Consider the following 18049-nt stretch of genomic DNA (forward strand, 5'->3'; position numbering starts at 1 on the left):
GCGAAACATCAGGCACAGTGCCTGGGAAGCACCGAAGCTGGACGGAGAGAGGTAACTGTGCCAGTGGAATGAAGAAATACAGTGGTGTCTCGCTAGACGCTTATCCCGTATGATGACGAAATCGCATGACAATGACTTTTCTTGGATCGTTATAGCAATCGCAAAACGATGTTTCCTATGGGGATTATTGTTTAACGACGATTAGGTCCGTCTTTCGCGAACCGATTTTTCACAAGGGGACGATTTAAAACACTAGATCGGCGGTTCGCAAAATGGCTCCCCGCTGTTTTCCAGACCGATTTTTACAAGACAGCGATTGCAAAATGGCCGCCCTATGGAGGATCTTCGCAGGACGATCAGGTATTTCCCCCACTGAAACGCATTAACGGGTTTTCATTGTATTCCAAAGGGGTTTTTTTTTTTTCGAATGACGACAATTTAGAAGTACAGCGATTTTAACGGAATGGATTATTGTAGTCTTGTCAGGGACAACGGTACTCACCTCAATAAACCTGTCTAAATTCAGAAGAACCAGGCTTGATAAGTTGCAGAGGTGTACAACTGTAAGACTGCCTAAAATACATTTTGCTGTTTTTGAATGATGGAACCTGGAAGCTTAGTAGAAATCATTCTTGTAGAAAAACCCCTGTTCTTTGGCTGGAACCATGCACAACTCCGCAGGACTCCCGGAGAAGGTTCTGACACCCAAGGGTACCCACGTATGCACCAGACCACTGTGCTGCTACAGAATACTCACCTGTGTATCAGTATTTCTCCAAGACAAAGTTAGTTAAACTCGGCCACCTATGGGCCCCACTAAAGAAGACACTGATCCTGTGTCTTGAAACAGTGCTTCCCAAAGTGTCAAAAGACATCCAATTGTAATAAGGTTCATAAATCTCACCTTGTGACAGTTTGTGCCCTCGCTGAACTTTTCTTACTCACACATCCTGTTCCAGATGTAGCGTTGAAGGCATCCACTGTCGTTTGTCACCAGCAAAGCCTGAGAGGGGAGAAAAAGAAAAATATCCAGTCATTGTTCACTCTCATAGTAATCAGAGGGAGTCACCTGCAACAACGTTGTAGCCGGGAGGGGATCACTTTTACTTACATCAGCCCTGTAAGGATGAATTCTTCTCTCTTCCATCTTTGCCCAACAAACTGCAGCAAAACTGTTGATGCTGTCTGAGTTGGTGGCCAGAAGGTCCTCTCTGATCCTAGACCGCCATGGCAGGAGATGCCTCCATGTCTTCAGCAGAGGTCCTGAACATGCATTCTCTGAATGATCAGTTTTTCTCTTCTTCTTCTGCAGCCATCACTTCTTTCTTTTGTCTTCCTCTGCAAACCCTGCAATGAAACTAGGTACAAAGGTTAGCCTTTTCTACACTAACTCTCACAGGTTACCCGTTTAAAGGAGAAGGACCTCTTGATGATGATGATGATGTTTTTGCTGAGGAAGGCAAGCTTTTCTTCACGTGTCTTGGGATGAAGCTCACTTGGGTGCAAAAATGCATCCTCGTTGCCAGGTCTTCGGTAGCAATATGCTTGAAAATTGTTTAAATGGAGATGGTCTCTTTGAAGATAAGGGCTGGAACTTTATTTGCACCATCTTATGAACTTAGAGCAAATGGTCAGTGTCATAACGCTCACTTCGGAGTTGTGATTATGGAGTTCCAGGTGTTAAAGTTTAAATGAGCAGAATTCCTGAGAGTTTCCTGAGAGTTTCAACGTGCTCCAGCAATGCACCCTGAGGCTTTGCGATATCATCCGTCCACGTTCACTTGGAAACGCGAAACATCAGGCACAGTGCCTGGGAAGCACCGAAGCTGGACGGAGAGAGGTAACTGTGCCAGTGGAACGAAGAAATACAGTGGTGTCTCGCTAGACGCTTATCCCGCATGATGACGAAATTGTATGACAATGACTGTTTTGGGATCGTTATAGCAATCTCAAAACGATGTTTCCTATGGGGATTGTTGTTTAACAACGATTAGGTACATCTTTCGCGAACCGAATTTTCACAAGATGACGATTTAAAACACTAGATCGGCGGTTCGCAAAATGGCTCCCCGCTGTTTTCCAGACCGATTTTTACAAGACAGCGATTGCAAAATGGCCGCCCTATGGAGGATCTTCGCAGGACGATCAGGTATTTCCCCCAATGAAACGCATTAACGGGTTTTCATTGTATTCCAATGGGTTTTTTTTCGCATGACGACGATTTTGAAGTACAGCGATTTTAACGGAATGGATTATTGTCGTCGGGGACCACTGTACTCACCTCAATAAACCTGTCTAGATTCAGAAAAACATGGCTTGATAAGTTGCAGAGGTGTACAATTGTAAGACTGCCTAAAATACATTTTGCTGTTTTTGAATGATGGAGCCTGGAAGCTTAGTAGAAATCATTCTTGTAGAAAAACCCTTGTTCTTTGGCTGGAACCATGCACAACTCCGCAGGACTCCTGGAGAAGGTTCTGACACCCAAAGGTACCCACGTATGCACCAGATCTCTGTGGTCCTACAGAATACTCACCTGTGTATCAGTATTTCTCCAAGACAAAGTTAATTAAACTCGACCACCTAGGGGCCCTACTAAAGAAGACACCGATCCTGTGTCTTGAAACAGTGCTTCCCAAAGTGTCAAAAGACATCCAATTGTAATGAGGTTCATAAATCTCACCTTGTGACAGTTTTTGCCCTCGCTGAAGTTTTCTTACTCACACATCCTGTTCCAGATGTAGCGTTGAAGGCATCCACTGTCGTTTGTCACCAGCAAAGCCTGAGAGGGGAGAAAAAGAAAAATATCCAGTCATCGTTCACTCTCATACAAATCAGAGGGAGTCATCTGCAACGACGTTGTAGCCGGGAGGGGATCACTTTTACTTACATCAGCCCTGTAAGGATGAATCCTTCTCTCTTCCATCTTTGCCCAACAAACTGCAGCAAAGCTGTTGATGCTGTCCGAGTTGGTGGCCAGAAGCTCCTCTCTGATCCTAGACCGCCATGGCAGGAGATGCCTCCATGTCTTCAGCAGAGGTCCTCAACATGCATTCTGTGAATGATCAGTTTTTCTCTTCTTCTTCTGCAGCCATCACTTCTTTCTTTTGTCTTCCTCTGCAAACCCTGCAATGAAACTAGTTACAAAGGTTAGCCTTTTCTACACTACCTCTCACAGGTTACCTGTTTAAAGGAGAAGGACCTCTTGATGATGACGATGATGTTTTTGCCGAGGAAGGCAAGCTTTTCTTCACGTGTCTTGGGATGAAGCTCACTTGGGTGCAAAAATGCATCCTCGTTGCCAGGTCTTCGGTAGCAATATGCTTGAAAATTGTTTAAATGGAGATGGTCTCTTTGAAGATAAGGGCTGGAACTTTATTTGCACCATTTTATGAACTTAGAGCAAATGGTCAGTGTCATAATGCTCACTTCGGAGTTGTGATTATGCAGTTCCAGGTGTTAAAGTTTAAATGAGCAGAATTTCTGAGAGTTTCCTGAGAATTTCAGCGTGCTCCAGCAATGCACCCTGAAGCTTTGCGATATCATCCGTCCACGTTCACTGGGAAACGCGAAACATCAGGCACAGTGCCTGGGAATCACCGAAGCTGGACGGAGAGAGGTAACTGTGCCAGTGGAATGAAGAAATACAGTGGTGTCTTGCTAGACGCTTATCCCGTATGATGATGAAATTGTATGACAATGACTTTTTTGGGATCGTTATAGCAATCGCAAAACGATGTTTCCTATGGGGATTGTTGTTTAACAACGATTAGGTACATTGTTCGCGAACCGAATTTTCAGAAGATGACGATTTAAAACACTAGATTGGCGGTTCGCAAAATGGCTCCCTGCTGTTTTCCAGACCGATTTTTACAAGACAGCGATTGCAAAATGGCCGCCCTATGGAGGATGTTCGCAGGACGATCAGGTATTTCCCCCATTGAAACGCATTAACGGGTTTTCATTGTATTCCAATGGGTTTTTTTTTGCATGATGACGATTTTGAAGAACAGTGATTTTAACGGAATGGATTATTGTCGTCTTGTCGGGGACCACTGTACTCACCTCAATAAACCTGTCTAGATTCAGAAAAACACGGCTTGATAAATTACAGAGGTGTACAATTGTAAAACTGCCTAAAATACATTTTGCTGTTTTTGAATGATGGAGCCTGGAAGCTTAGTAGAAATCATTCTTGTAGAAAAACCCTTGTTCTTTGACTGGAACCATGCACAACTCCGCAGGACTCCCGGAGAAGGTTCTGACACCCAAAGGTACCCACGTATGCTCCAGATCTCTGTGGTCCTACAGAATACTCACCTGTGTATCAGTATTTCTCCAAGACAAAGTTAGTTAAACTCGACCACCTATGGGCCCCACTAAAGAAGACACTGATCCTGTGTCTTGAAACAGTGCTTCCCAAAGTGTCAAAAGACATCCAATTGTAATGAGGTTCATAAATCTCACCTTGTGACAGTTTTTTCCCTCGCTGAACTTTTCTTACTCACACATCCTGTTCCAGATGTAGCGTTGAAGGCATCCACTGTCGTTTGTCACCAGCAAAGCCTGAGAGGGGAGAAAAAGAAAAATATCCAGTCATCGTTCACTCTCATACAAATCAGAGGGAGTCATCGGCAACGACGTTGTAGCCGGGAGGGGATCACTTTTACTTACATCAGCCCTGTAAGGATGAATTCTTCTCTCTTCCATCTTTTCCCAACAAACTGCAGCAAAGCTGTTGATGCTGTCCGAGTTGGTGGCCAGAAGCTCCTCTCTGATCCTAGACCGCCATGGCAGGAGATGCCTCCATGTCTTCAGCAGAGGTCCTCAACATGCATTCTGTGAATGATCAGTTTTTCTCTTCTTCTTCTGCAGCCATCACTTCTTTCTTTTTTCTTCCTCTGCAAACCCTGCAATGAAACTAGGTACAAAGGTTAGCTTTTTCTACACTACCTCTCACAGGTTACCTGTTTAAAGGAGAAGGACCTCTCGATGATGACGATGATGTTTTTGCTGAGGAAGGCAAGCTTTTCTTCAGGTGTTTTGGGATGAAGCTCACTTGGGTGCAAAAATGCATCCTCGTTGCCAGGTCTTCGGTAGCAATATGCTTGAAAATTGTTTACACGGAGATGGTCTCTTTGAAGATAAGGGCTGGAAGTTTATTTGCACCATTTTATGAACTTAGAGCAAATGATCAGTGTCATAACGCTCACTTTGGAGTTGTCATTATGCAGTTCCAGGCGTTAAAGTTTAAATGAGGAGAATTCCTGAGAGTTTCCTGAGAGTTTCAACGTGCTCCAGCAATGCACCCTGAGGCTTTGCCATATCATCCGTCCACGTTCACTTGGAGGCGCGAAACATCAGGCACAGTGCCTGGGAATCACCGAAGCTGGACGGAGAGAGGTAACTGGGCCAGTGGAATGAAGAAATACAGTGGTGTCTCGCTAGACGCTTATCCCGTATGATGACGAAATCGTATGACAATGACTTTTCTTGGATCGTTATAGCAATCGCAAAACGATGTTTCCTATGGGGATTATTGTTTAACGACGATTAGGTCCGTCTTTCGCGAACCGATTTTTCACAAGGGGACGATTTAAAACACTAGATCGGCGGTTCGCAAAATGGCTCCCCGCTGTTTTCCAGACCGATTTTTACAAGACAGCGATTGCAAAATGGCCGCCCTATGGAGGATCTTCGCAGGACGATCAGGTATTTCCCCCACTGAAACGCATTAATGGGTTTTCATTGTATTTCAAAGGGTTTTTTTCGCATGACGACAATTTAAAAGTACAGCGATTTTAACGGAATGGATTATTGTAGTCTTGTCAGGGACAACGGTACTCACCTCAATAAACCTGTCTAGATTCAGAAGAACCAGGCTTGATAAGTTGCAGAGGTGTACAACTGTAAGACTGCCTAAAATACATGTTGCTGTTTTTGAATGATGGAACCTGGAAGCTTAGAAGACATCATTCTTGTAGAAAAACCCTTGTTCTTTGGCTGGAACCATGCACAACTCCGCAGGACTCCCGGAGAAGGTTCTGACACCCAAAGGTACCCACGTATGCACCAGATCTCTGTGGTCCTACAAAATACTCACCTGTGTATCAGTATTTCTCCAAGACAAAGTTAGTTAAACTCGACCACCTATGGGCCCCTCTAAAGAAGACACTAATCCTGTGTCTTGAAACGGTGCTTCCCAAAGTGTCAAAAGACATCCAATTGTAATGAGGTTCATAAATCTCACCTTGTGACAGTTTTTGCCCTCGCTGAACTTTTCTTTCTCACACATCCTGTTCCAGATGTAGCGTTGAAGTCATCCACTGTCGTTTGTCACCAGCAAAGCCTGAGAGGGGAGAAAAAGAAAAATATCCAGTCGTCGTTCACTCTCATAGAAATCAGAGGGAGTCATCTGCAACGACGTTGTAGCCGGGAGGGGATCACTTTTACTTACATCAGCCCTGTAAGGATGAATCCTTCTCTCTTCCATCTTTTCCCAACAAACTGCAGCAAAGCACTTGATGCTGTCCGAGTTGGTGGCCAGAAGCTCCTCTCTGATTCTTGACCGCCATGGCAGGAGATGCCTCCATGTCTTCAGCAGTGTCCTCAACATGCATTCTCTGAATGATCATTTTTTCTCTTCTTCTTCTGCAGCCATCACTTCTTTCTTTTGTCTTCCTCTGCAAACCCTGCAATGAAACTAGTTACAAAGGTTAGCCTTTTCTACACTACCTCTCACAGGTTACCTGTTTAAAGGAGAAGGACCTCTTGATGATGACGATGATGTTTTTGCCGAGGAAGGCAAGCTTTTCTTCACGTGTCTTGGGATGAAGCTCACTTGGGTGCAAAAATGCATCCTCGTTGCCAGGTCTTCAGGAGCAATATGCTTGAAAATTGTTTAAATGGAGATGGTCTCTTTGAAGATAAGGGCTGGAACTTTATTTGCACCATTTTATGAACTTAGAGCAAATGGTCAGTGTCATAACGCTCACTTCGGAGTTGTGATTATGCAGTTCCAGGCGTTAAAGTTTAAATGAGCAGAATTCCTGAGAGTTTCCTGAGAGTTTCAACGTGCTCCAGCAATGCACCCTGAGGCTTTGCGATATCATCCGTCCACGTTCACTTGGAGGCGCGAAACATCAGGCACAGTGCCTGGGAATCACCGAAGCTGGATGGAGAGAGGTAACTGTGCCAGTGGAATGAAGAAATACAGTGGTGTCTCGCTAGACGCTTATCCCGTATGATGACGAAATCGCATGACAATGACTTTTCTTGGATCGTTATAGCAATCGCAAAACGATGTTTCCTATGGGGATTATTGTTTAACGATGATTAGGTCCATCTTTCGCGAACCGATTTTTCACAAGGGGACGATTTAAAACACTAGATCGGCGGTTCGCAAAATGGCTCCCTGCTGTTTTCCAGACCGATTTTTACAAGACAGCGATTGCAAAATGGCCGCCCTATGGAGGATCTTCGCAGGACGATCCGGTATTTCGCCCACTGAAACGCATTAACGGGTTTTCATTGTATTCCAAAGGGTTTTTTTCGCATAACGACGATTTAGAAATGCAGCGATTTTAACGGAATGGATTATTGTAGTCTTGTCGGGGACAACGGTACTCACCTCAATAAACCTGTCTAGATTCAGAAGAACCAGGCTTGATAAGTTGCAGAGGTGTACAACTGTAAGACTGCCTAAAATACATTTTGCTGTTTTTGAATGATGGAACCTGGAAGCTTAGAAGACATCATTTTTGTAGAAAAACCCTTGTTCTTTGGCTGGAACCATGCACAACTCCGCAGGACTCCCGGAGAAGGTTCTGACACCCAAAGGTACCCACGTATGCACCAGATCTCTGTGGTCCTACAAAATACTCACCTGTGTATCAGTATTTCTCCAAGACAAAGTTAGTTAAACTCGACCACCTATGGGCCCCTCTAAAGAAGACACTAATCCTGTGTCTTGAAATGGTGCTTCCCAAAGTGTCAAAAGACATCCAATTGTAATGAGGTTCATAAATCTCACCTTGTGACAGTTTTTGCCCTCGCTGAACTTTTCTTACTCACACATCCTGTTCCAGATGTAGCGTTGAAGGCATCCACTGTCGTTTGTCACCAGCAAAGCCTGAGAGGGGAGAAAAAGAAAAATATCCAGTCATCGTTCACTCTCATACAAATCAGAGGGAGTCATCTGCAACGACGTTGTAGCCGGGAGGGGATCACTTTTACTTACATCAGCCCTGTAAGGATGAATCCTTCTCTCTTCCATCTTTTCCCAACAAACTGCAGCAAAGCACTTGATGCTGTCCGAGTTGGTGGCCAGAAGCTCCTCTCTGATTCTTGACCGCCATGGCAGGAGATGCCTCCATGTCTTCAGCAGTGTCCTCAACATGCATTCTCTGAATGATCAGTTTTTCTCTTCTTCTTCTGCAGCCATCACTTCTTTCTTTTGTCTTCCTCTGCAAACCCTGCAATGAAACTAGGTACAAAGGTTAGCCTTTTCTACACTAACTCTCACAGGTTACCTGTTTAAAGGAGAAGGACCTCTTGATGATGACGATGATGTTTTTGCCGAGGAAGGCAAGCTTTTCTTCACGTGTCTTGGGATGAAGCTCACTTGGGTGCAAAAATGCATCCTCGTTGCCAGGTCTTCGGTAGCAATATGCTTGAAAATTGTTTACACGGAGATGGTCTCTTTGAAGATAAGGGCTGGAACTTTATTTGCACCATTTTATGAACTTAGAGCAAATGGTCAGTGTCATAACGCTCACTTCGGAGTTGTGATTATGCAGTTCCAGGCGTTAAAGTTTAAATGAGCAGAATTCCTGAGAGTTTCCTGAGAGTTTCAACGTGCTCCAGCAATGCACCCTGAGGCTTTGCGATATCATCCGTCCACGTTCACTTGGAGGCGCGAAACATCAGGCACAGTGCCTGGGAATCACCGAAGCTGGATGGAGAGAGGTAACTGTGCCAGTGGAATGAAGAAATACAGTGGTGTCTCGCTAGACGCTTATCCCGTATGATGACGAAATCGCATGACAATGACTTTTCTTGGATCGTTATAGCAATCGCAAAACGATGTTTCCTATGGGGATTATTGTTTAACGACGATTAGGTCCGTCTTTCGCGAACCGATTTTTCACAAGGGGACGATTTAAAACACTATATCGGCGGTTCGCAAAATGGCTCCCCGCTGTTTTCCAGACCGATTTTTACAAGACAGCGATTGCAAAATGGCCGCCCTATGGAGGATCTTCGCAGGACGATCCGGTATTTCACCCACTGAAACGCATTAACGGGTTTTCATTGTATTCCAAAGGGTTTTTTTCGCATGACGACGATTTAGAAGTACAGCGATTTTAACGGAATGGATTATTGTAGTCTTGTCGGGGACAACGGTACTCACCTCAATAAACCTGTCTAGATTCAGAAGAACCAGGCTTGATAAGTTGCAGAGGTGTACAACTGTAAGACTGCCTAAAATACATTTTGCTGTTTTTGAATGATGGAACCTGGAAGCTTAGAAGACATCATTCTTGTAGAAAAACCCTTGTTCTTTGGCTGGACCCATGCACAACTCCGCAGGACTCCCGGAGAAGGTTCTGACACCCAAAGGTACCCACGTATGCACCAGATCTCTGTGGTCCTACAAAATACTCACCTGTGTATCAGTATTTCTCCAAGACAAAGTTAGTTAAACTCGACCACCTATGGGCCCCATTAAAGAAGACACTGATCCTGTGTCTTGAAACAGTGCTTCCCAAAGTGTCAAAAGACATTCAATTGTAATGAGGTTCATAAATCTCACCTTGTGACAGTTTTTGCCCTCGCTGAACTTTTCTTACTCACACATCCTGTTCCAGATGTAGCGTTGAAGGCATCCACTGTCGTTTGTCACCAGCAAAGCCTGAGAGGGGAGAAAAAGAAAAATATCCAGTCATTGTTCACTCTCACAGAAATCAGAGGGAGTCATCTGCAACGACGATGTAGCCGGGAGGGGATCACTTTTACTTACATCAGCCCTGTAAGGATGAATCCTTCTCTCTTCCATCTTTTCCCAACAAACTGCAGCAAAGCACTTGATGCTGTCCGAGTTGGTGGCCAGAAGCTCCTCTCTGATTCTTGACCGCCATGGCAGGAGATGCCTCCATGTCTTCAGCAGTGTCCTCAACATGCATTCTCTGAATGATCAGTTTTTCTCTTCTTCTTCTGCAGCCATCACTTCTTTCTTTTGTCTTCCTCTGCAAACCCTGCAATGAAACTAGGTACAAAGGTTAGCCTTTTCTACACTACCTCTCACAGGTTACCTGTTTAAAGGAGAAGGACCTCTTGATGATGACGATGATGTTTTTGCCGATGAAGGCAAGCTTTTCTTCACGTGTCTTGGGATGAAGCTCACTTGGGTGCAAAAATGCATCCTCGTTGCCAGGTCTTCAGGAGCAATATGCTTGAAAATTGTTTACACGGAGATGGTCTCTTTGAAGATAAGGGCTGGAACTTTATTTGCACCATTTTATGAACTTAGAGCAAATGGTCAGTGTCATAACGCTCACTTCGGAGTTGTGATTATGCAGTTCCAGGCGTTAAAGTTTAAATGAGCAGAATTCCTGAGAGTTTCCTGAGAGTTTCAACGTGCTCCAGCAATGCACCCTGAGGCTTTGCGATATCATCCGTCCACGTTCACTTGGAGGCGCGAAACATCAGGCACAGTGCCTGGGAATCACCGAAGCTGGATGGAGAGAGGTAACTGTGCCAGTGGAATGAAGAAATACAGTGGTGTCTCGCTAGACGCTTATCCCGTATGATGACGAAATCGCATGACAATGACTTTTTTTGGATCGTTATAGCAATCGCAAAACGATGTTTCCTATGGGGATTATTGTTTAACGACGATTAGGTCCGTCTTTCGCGAACCGATTTTTCACAAGGGGACGATTTAAAACACTAGATCGGCGGTTCGCAAAATGGCTCCCCGCTGTTTTCCAGACCGATTTTTACAAGACAGCGATTGCAAAATGGCCGCCCTATGGAGGATCTTCGCAGGACGATCCGGTATTTCGCCCACTGAAACGCATTAACGGGTTTTCATTGTATTCCAAAGGGTTTTTTTCACATGACGACGATTTAGAAGTACAGCGATTTTAACGGAATGGATTATTGTAGTCTTGTCGGGGACAACGGTACTCACCTCAATAAACCTGTCTAGATTCAGAAGAACCAGGCTTGATAAGTTGTAGAGGTGTACAACTGTAAGACTGCCTAAAATACATTTTGCTGTTTTTGAATGATGGAACCTGGAAGCTTAGAAGACATCATTCTTGTAGAAAAACCCTTGTTCTTTGGCTGGAACCATGCACAACTCCGCAGGACTCCCGGAGAAGGTTCTGACACCCAAAGGTACCCACGTATGCACCAGATCTCTGTGGTCCTACAAAATACTCACCTGTGTATCAGTATTTCTCCAAGACAAAGTTAGTTAAACTCGACCACCTATGGGCCCCATTAAAGAAGACACTGATCCTGTGTCTTGAAACAGTGCTTCCCAAAGTGTCAAAAGACATTCAATTGTAATGAGGTTCATAAATCTCACCTTGTGACAGTTTTTGCCCTCGCTGAACTTTTCTTACTCACACATCCTGTTCCAGATGTAGCGTTGAAGGCATCCACTGTCGTTTGTCACCAGCAAAGCCTGAGAGGGGAGAAAAAGAAAAATATCCAGTCGTCGTTCACTCTCATAGAAATCAGAGGGAGTCATCTGCAACGACGTTGTAGCCGGGAGGGGATCACTTTTACTTACATCAGCCCTGTAAGGATGAATCCTTCTCTCTTCCATCTTTTCCCAACAAACTGCAGCAAAGCACTTGATGCTGTCCGAGTTGGTGGCCAGAAGCTCCTCTCTGATTCTTGACCGCCATGGCAGGAGATGCCTCCATGTCTTCAGCAGTGTCCTCAACATGCATTCTCTGAATGATCAGTTTTTCTCTTCTTCTTCTGCAGCCATCACTTCTTTCTTTTGTCTTCCTCTGCAAACCCTGCAATGAAACTAGGTACAAAGGTTAGCCTTTTCTACACTAACTCTCACAGGTTACCTGTTTAAAGGAGAAGGACCTCTTGATGATGACGATGATGTTTTTGCCGAGGAAGGCAAGCTTTTCTTCACGTGTCTTGGGATGAAGCTCACTTGGGTGCAAAAATGCATCCTCGTTGCCAGGTCTTCGGTAGCAATATGCTTGAAAATTGTTTACACGGAGATGGTCTCTTTGAAGATAAGGGCTGGAACTTTATTTGCACCATTTTATGAACTTAGAGCAAATGGTCAGTGTCATAACGCTCACTTCGGAGTTGTGATTATGCAGTTCCAGGCGTTAAAGTTTAAATGAGCAGAATTCCTGAGAGTTTCCTGAGAGTTTCAACGTGCTCCAGCAATGCACCCTGAGGCTTTGCGATATCATCCGTCCACGTTCACTTGGAGGCGCGAAACATCAGGCACAGTGCCTGGGAATCACCGAAGCTGGATGGAGAGAGGTAACTGTGCCAGTGGAATGAAGAAATACAGTGGTGTCTCGCTAGACGCTTATCCCGTATGATGACGAAATCGCATGACAATGACTTTTCTTGGATCGTTATAGCAATCGCAAAACGATGTTTCCTATGGGGATTATTGTTTAACGACGATTAGGTCCGTCTTTCGCGAACCGATTTTTCACAAGGGGACGATTTAAAACACTATATCGGCGGTTCGCAAAATGGCTCCCCGCTGTTTTCCAGACCGATTTTTACAAGACAGCGATTGCAAAATGGCCGCCCTATGGAGGATCTTCGCAGGACGATCCGGTATTTCACCCACTGAAACGCATTAACGGGTTTTCATTGTATTCCAAAGGGTTTTTTTCGCATGACGACGATTTAGAAGTACAGCGATTTTAACGGAATGGATTATTGTAGTCTTGTCGGGGACAACGGTACTCACCTCAATAAACCTGTCTAGATTCAGAAGAACCAGGCTTGATAAGTTGCAGAGGTGTACAACTGTAAGACTGCCTAAAATACATTTTGCTGTTTTTGAATGATGGAACCTGGAAGCTTAGAAGACATCATTCTTGTAGAAAAACCCTTGTTCTTTGGCTGGACCCATGCACAACTCCGCAGGACTCCCGGAGAAGGTTCTGACACCCAAAGGTACCCACGTATGCACCAGATCTCTGTGGTCCTACAAAATACTCACCTGTGTATCAGTATTTCTCCAAGACAAAGTTAGTTAAACTCGACCACCTATGGGCCCCATTAAAGAAGACACTGATCCTGTGTCTTGAAACAGTGCTTCCCAAAGTGTCAAAAGACATTCAATTGTAATGAGGTTCATAAATCTCACCTTGTGACAGTTTTTGCCCTCGCTGAACTTTTCTTACTCACACATCCTGTTCCAGATGTAGCGTTGAAGGCATCCACTGTCGTTTGTCACCAGCAAAGCCTGAGAGGGGAGAAAAAGAAAAATATCCAGTCATTGTTCACTCTCACAGAAATCAGAGGGAGTCATCTGCAACGACGATGTAGCCGGGAGGGGATCACTTTTACTTACATCAGCCCTGTAAGGATGAATCCTTCTCTCTTCCATCTTTTCCCAACAAACTGCAGCAAAGCACTTGATGCTGTCCGAGTTGGTGGCCAGAAGCTCCTCTCTGATTCTTGACCGCCATGGCAGGAGATGCCTCCATGTCTTCAGCAGTGTCCTCAACATGCATTCTCTGAATGATCAGTTTTTCTCTTCTTCTTCTGCAGCCATCACTTCTTTCTTTTGTCTTCCTCTGCAAACCCTGCAATGAAACTAGGTACAAAGGTTAGCCTTTTCTACACTACCTCTCACAGGTTACCTGTTTAAAGGAGAAGGACCTCTTGATGATGACGATGATGTTTTTGCCGATGAAGGCAAGCTTTTCTTCACGTGTCTTGGGATGAAGCTCACTTGGGTGCAAAAATGCATCCTCGTTGCCAGGTCTTCAGGAGCAATATGCTTGAAAATTGTTTACACGGAGATGGTCTCTTTGAAGATAAGGGCTGGAACTTTATTTGCACCATTTTATGAACTTAGAGCAAATGGTCAGTGTCATAACGCTCACTTCGGAGTTGTGATTATGCAGTTCCAGGCGTTAAAGTTTAAATGAGCAGAATTCCTGAGAGTTTCCTGAGAGTTTCAACGTGCTCCAGCAATGCACCCTGAGGCTTTGCGATATCATCCGTCCACGTTCACTTGGAGGCGCGAAACATCAGGCACAGTGCCTGGGAATCACCGAAGCTGGATGGAGAGAGGTAACTGTGCCAGTGGAATGAAGAAATACAGTGGTGTCTCGCTAGACGCTTATCCCGTATGATGACGAAATCGCATGACAATGACTTTTTTTGGATCGTTATAGCAATCGCAAAACGATGTTTCCTATGGGGATTATTGTTTAACGACGATTAGGTCCGTCTTTCGCGAACCGATTTTTCACAAGGGGACGATTTAAAACACTAGATCGGCGGTTCGCAAAATGGCTCCCCGCTGTTTTCCAGACCGATTTTTACAAGACAGCGATTGCAAAATGGCCGCCCTATGGAGGATCTTCGCAGGACGATCCGGTATTTCGCCCACTGAAACGCATTAACGGGTTTTCATTGTATTCCAAAGGGTTTTTTTCACATGACGACGATTTAGAAGTACAGCGATTTTAACGGAATGGATTATTGTAGTCTTGTCGGGGACAACGGTACTCACCTCAATAAACCTGTCTAGATTCAGAAGAACCAGGCTTGATAAGTTGTAGAGGTGTACAACTGTAAGACTGCCTAAAATACATTTTGCTGTTTTTGAATGATGGAACCTGGAAGCTTAGAAGACATCATTCTTGTAGAAAAACCCTTGTTCTTTGGCTGGAACCATGCACAACTCCGCAGGACTCCCGGAGAAGGTTCTGACACCCAAAGGTACCCACGTATGCACCAGATCTCTGTGGTCCTACAAAATACTCACCTGTGTATCAGTATTTCTCCAAGACAAAGTTAGTTAAACTCGACCACCTATGGGCCCCATTAAAGAAGACACTGATCCTGTGTCTTGAAACAGTGCTTCCCAAAGTGTCAAAAGACATTCAATTGTAATGAGGTTCATAAATCTCACCTTGTGACAGTTTTTGCCCTCGCTGAACTTTTCTTACTCACACATCCTGTTCCAGATGTAGCGTTGAAGGCATCCACTGTCGTTTGTCACCAGCAAAGCCTGAGAGGGGAGAAAAAGAAAAATATCCAGTCGTCGTTCACTCTCATAGAAATCAGAGGGAGTCATCTGCAACGACGTTGTAGCCGGGAGGGGATCACTTTTACTTACATCAGCCCTGTAAGGATGAATCCTTCTCTCTTCCATCTTTTCCCAACAAACTGCAGCAAAGCACTTGATGCTGTCCGAGTTGGTGGCCAGAAGCTCCTCTCTGATTCTTGACCGCCATGGCAGGAGATGCCTCCATGTCTTCAGCAGTGTCCTCAACATGCATTCTCTGAATGATCAGTTTTTCTCTTCTTCTTCTGCAGCCATCACTTCTTTCTTTTGTCTTCCTCTGCAAACCCTGCAATGAAACTAGGTACAAAGGTTAGCCTTTTCTACACTAACTCTCACAGGTTACCTGTTTAAAGGAGAAGGACCTCTTGATGATGACGATGATGTTTTTGCCGAGGAAGGCGAGCTTTTCTTCAGGTGTCTTGGGATGAAGCTCACTTGGGTGCAAAAATGCATCCTCGTTGCCAGGTCTTCAGGAGCAATATGCTTGAAAATTGTTTAAATGGAGATGGTCTCTTTGAAGATAAGGGCTGGAACTTTATTTGCACCATTTTATGAACTTAGAGCAAATGGTCAGTGTCATAACGCTCACTTCGGAGTTGTGATTATGCAGTTCCAGGCGTTAAAGTTTAAATGAGCAGAATTCCTGAGAGTTTCCTGAGAGTTTCAACGTGCTCCAGCAATGCACCCTGAGGCTTTGCGATATCATCCGTCCACGTTCACTTGGAGGCGCGAAACATCAGGCACAGTGCCTGGGAATCACCGAAGCTGGATGGAGAGAGGTAACTGTGCCAGTGGAATGAAGAAATACAGTGGTGTCTCGCTAGACGCTTATCCCGTATGATGACAAAATCGCATGACAATGACTTTTCTTGGATCGTTATAGCAATCGCAAAACGATGTTTCCTATGGGGATTATTGTTTAACGACGATTAGGTCCGTCTTTCGCGAACCGATTTTTCACAAGGGGACGATTTAAAACACTAGATCGGCGGTTCGCAAAATGGCTCCCCGCTGTATTCCAGACCGATTTTTACAAGACAGCGATTGCAAAATGGCCGCCCTATGGAGGATCTTCGCAGGACGATCCGGTATTTCGCCCACTGAAACGCATTAACGGGTTTTCATTGTATTCCAAAGGGTTTTTTTCGCATGACGACGATTTAGAAGTGCAGCGATTTTAACGGAATGGATTATTGTAGTCTTGTCGGGGACAACGGTACTCACCTCAATAAACCTGTCTAGATTCAGAAGAACCAGGCTTGATAAGTTGCAGAGGTGTACAACTGTAAGACTGCCTAAAATACATTTTGCTGTTTTTGAATGATGGAACCTGGAAGCTTAGAAGACATCATTCTTGTAGAAAAACCCTTGTTCTTTGGCTGGAACCATGCACAACTCCGCAGGACTCCCGGAGAAGGTTCTGACACCCAAAGGTACCCACGTATGCACCAGATCTCTGTGGTCCTACAAAATACTCACCTGTGTATCAGTATTTCTCCAAGACAAAGTTAGTTAAACTCGACCACCTATGGGCCCCATTAAAGAAGACACTGATCCTGTGTCTTGAAACAGTGCTTCCCAAAGTGTCAAAAGACATTCAATTGTAATGAGGTTCATAAATCTCACCTTGTGACAGTTTTTGCCCTCGCTGAACTTTTCTTACTCACACATCCTGTTCCAGATGTAGCGTTGAAGGCATCCACTGTCGTTTGTCACCAGCAAAGCCTGAGAGGGGAGAAAAAGAAAAATATCCAGTCATTGTTCACTCTCATAGAAATCAGAGGGAGTCATCTGCAACGACGATGTAGCCGGGAGGGGATCACTTTTACTTACATCAGCCCTGTAAGGATGAATCCTTCTCTCTTCCATCTTTTCCCAACAAACTGCAGCAAAGCACTTGATGCTGTCCGAGTTGGTGGCCAGAAGCTCCTCTCTGATTCTTGACCGCCATGGCAGGAGATGCCTCCATGTCTTCAGCAGTGTCCTCAACATGCATTCTCTGAATGATCAGTTTTTCTCTTCTTCTTCTGCAGCCATCACTTCTTTCTTTTGTCTTCCTCTGCAAACCCTGCAATGAAACTAGGTACAAAGGTTAGCCTTTTTCTACACTGCCTCTCACAGGTTACCTGTTTAAAGGAGAAGGACCTCTTCATGATGACGATGATGTTTTTGTTGAGGAAGGCAAGCTTTTCTTCACGTGTCTTGGGATGAAGCTCACTTGGGTGCAAAAATGCATCCTCGTTGCCAGGTCTTCGGTAGCAATATGCTTGAAAATTGTTTACACGGAGATGGTCTCTCTGAAGATAAGGGCTGGAACTTTATTTGCACCATTTTATGAACTTAGAGCAAATGGTCAGTGTCATAACGCTCACTTCGGAGTTGTGATTATGCAGTTCCAGGCGTTAAAGTTTTAAATTCCTGAGAGTTTCCTGAGAGTTTCAACGTGCTCCAGCAATGCACCCTGAAGCTTTGCGATATCATCCGTCCATGTTCACTTGGAGGCACGAAACATCAGGCACAGTGCCTGGGAAGCACCGAAGGTGGACGTAGAGAGGCAACTGTGCCAGTGGAATGAAGAAATACAGTGGTGTCTCGCTAGATGCTTATCCCGTATGATGATGAAATCGTATGACAATGACTTTTCTTGGATCGTTACAGCAATCGCAAAACGATGTTTCCTATTGGGATTATTGTTTAACGACCATTAGGTTCGTCTTTCGCGAACCGATTTTT

General features: G+C 44.7%; 1 long non-coding RNA gene across 1 annotated transcript in view; it reads left to right on the forward strand.

Annotated features, from left to right (window-relative positions):
* The window catches only part of LOC144583555 (uncharacterized), a 457862-nt gene that overhangs the window by 269913 nt on the left and 169900 nt on the right, over positions 1 to 18049 (forward strand). The window lies entirely within an intron of this gene.

The sequence above is a fragment of the Pogona vitticeps genome, chromosome 6 (assembly GCF_051106095.1).
Source record: "Pogona vitticeps strain Pit_001003342236 chromosome 6, PviZW2.1, whole genome shotgun sequence".
Lineage (NCBI taxonomy): Eukaryota > Metazoa > Chordata > Lepidosauria > Squamata > Agamidae > Pogona > Pogona vitticeps.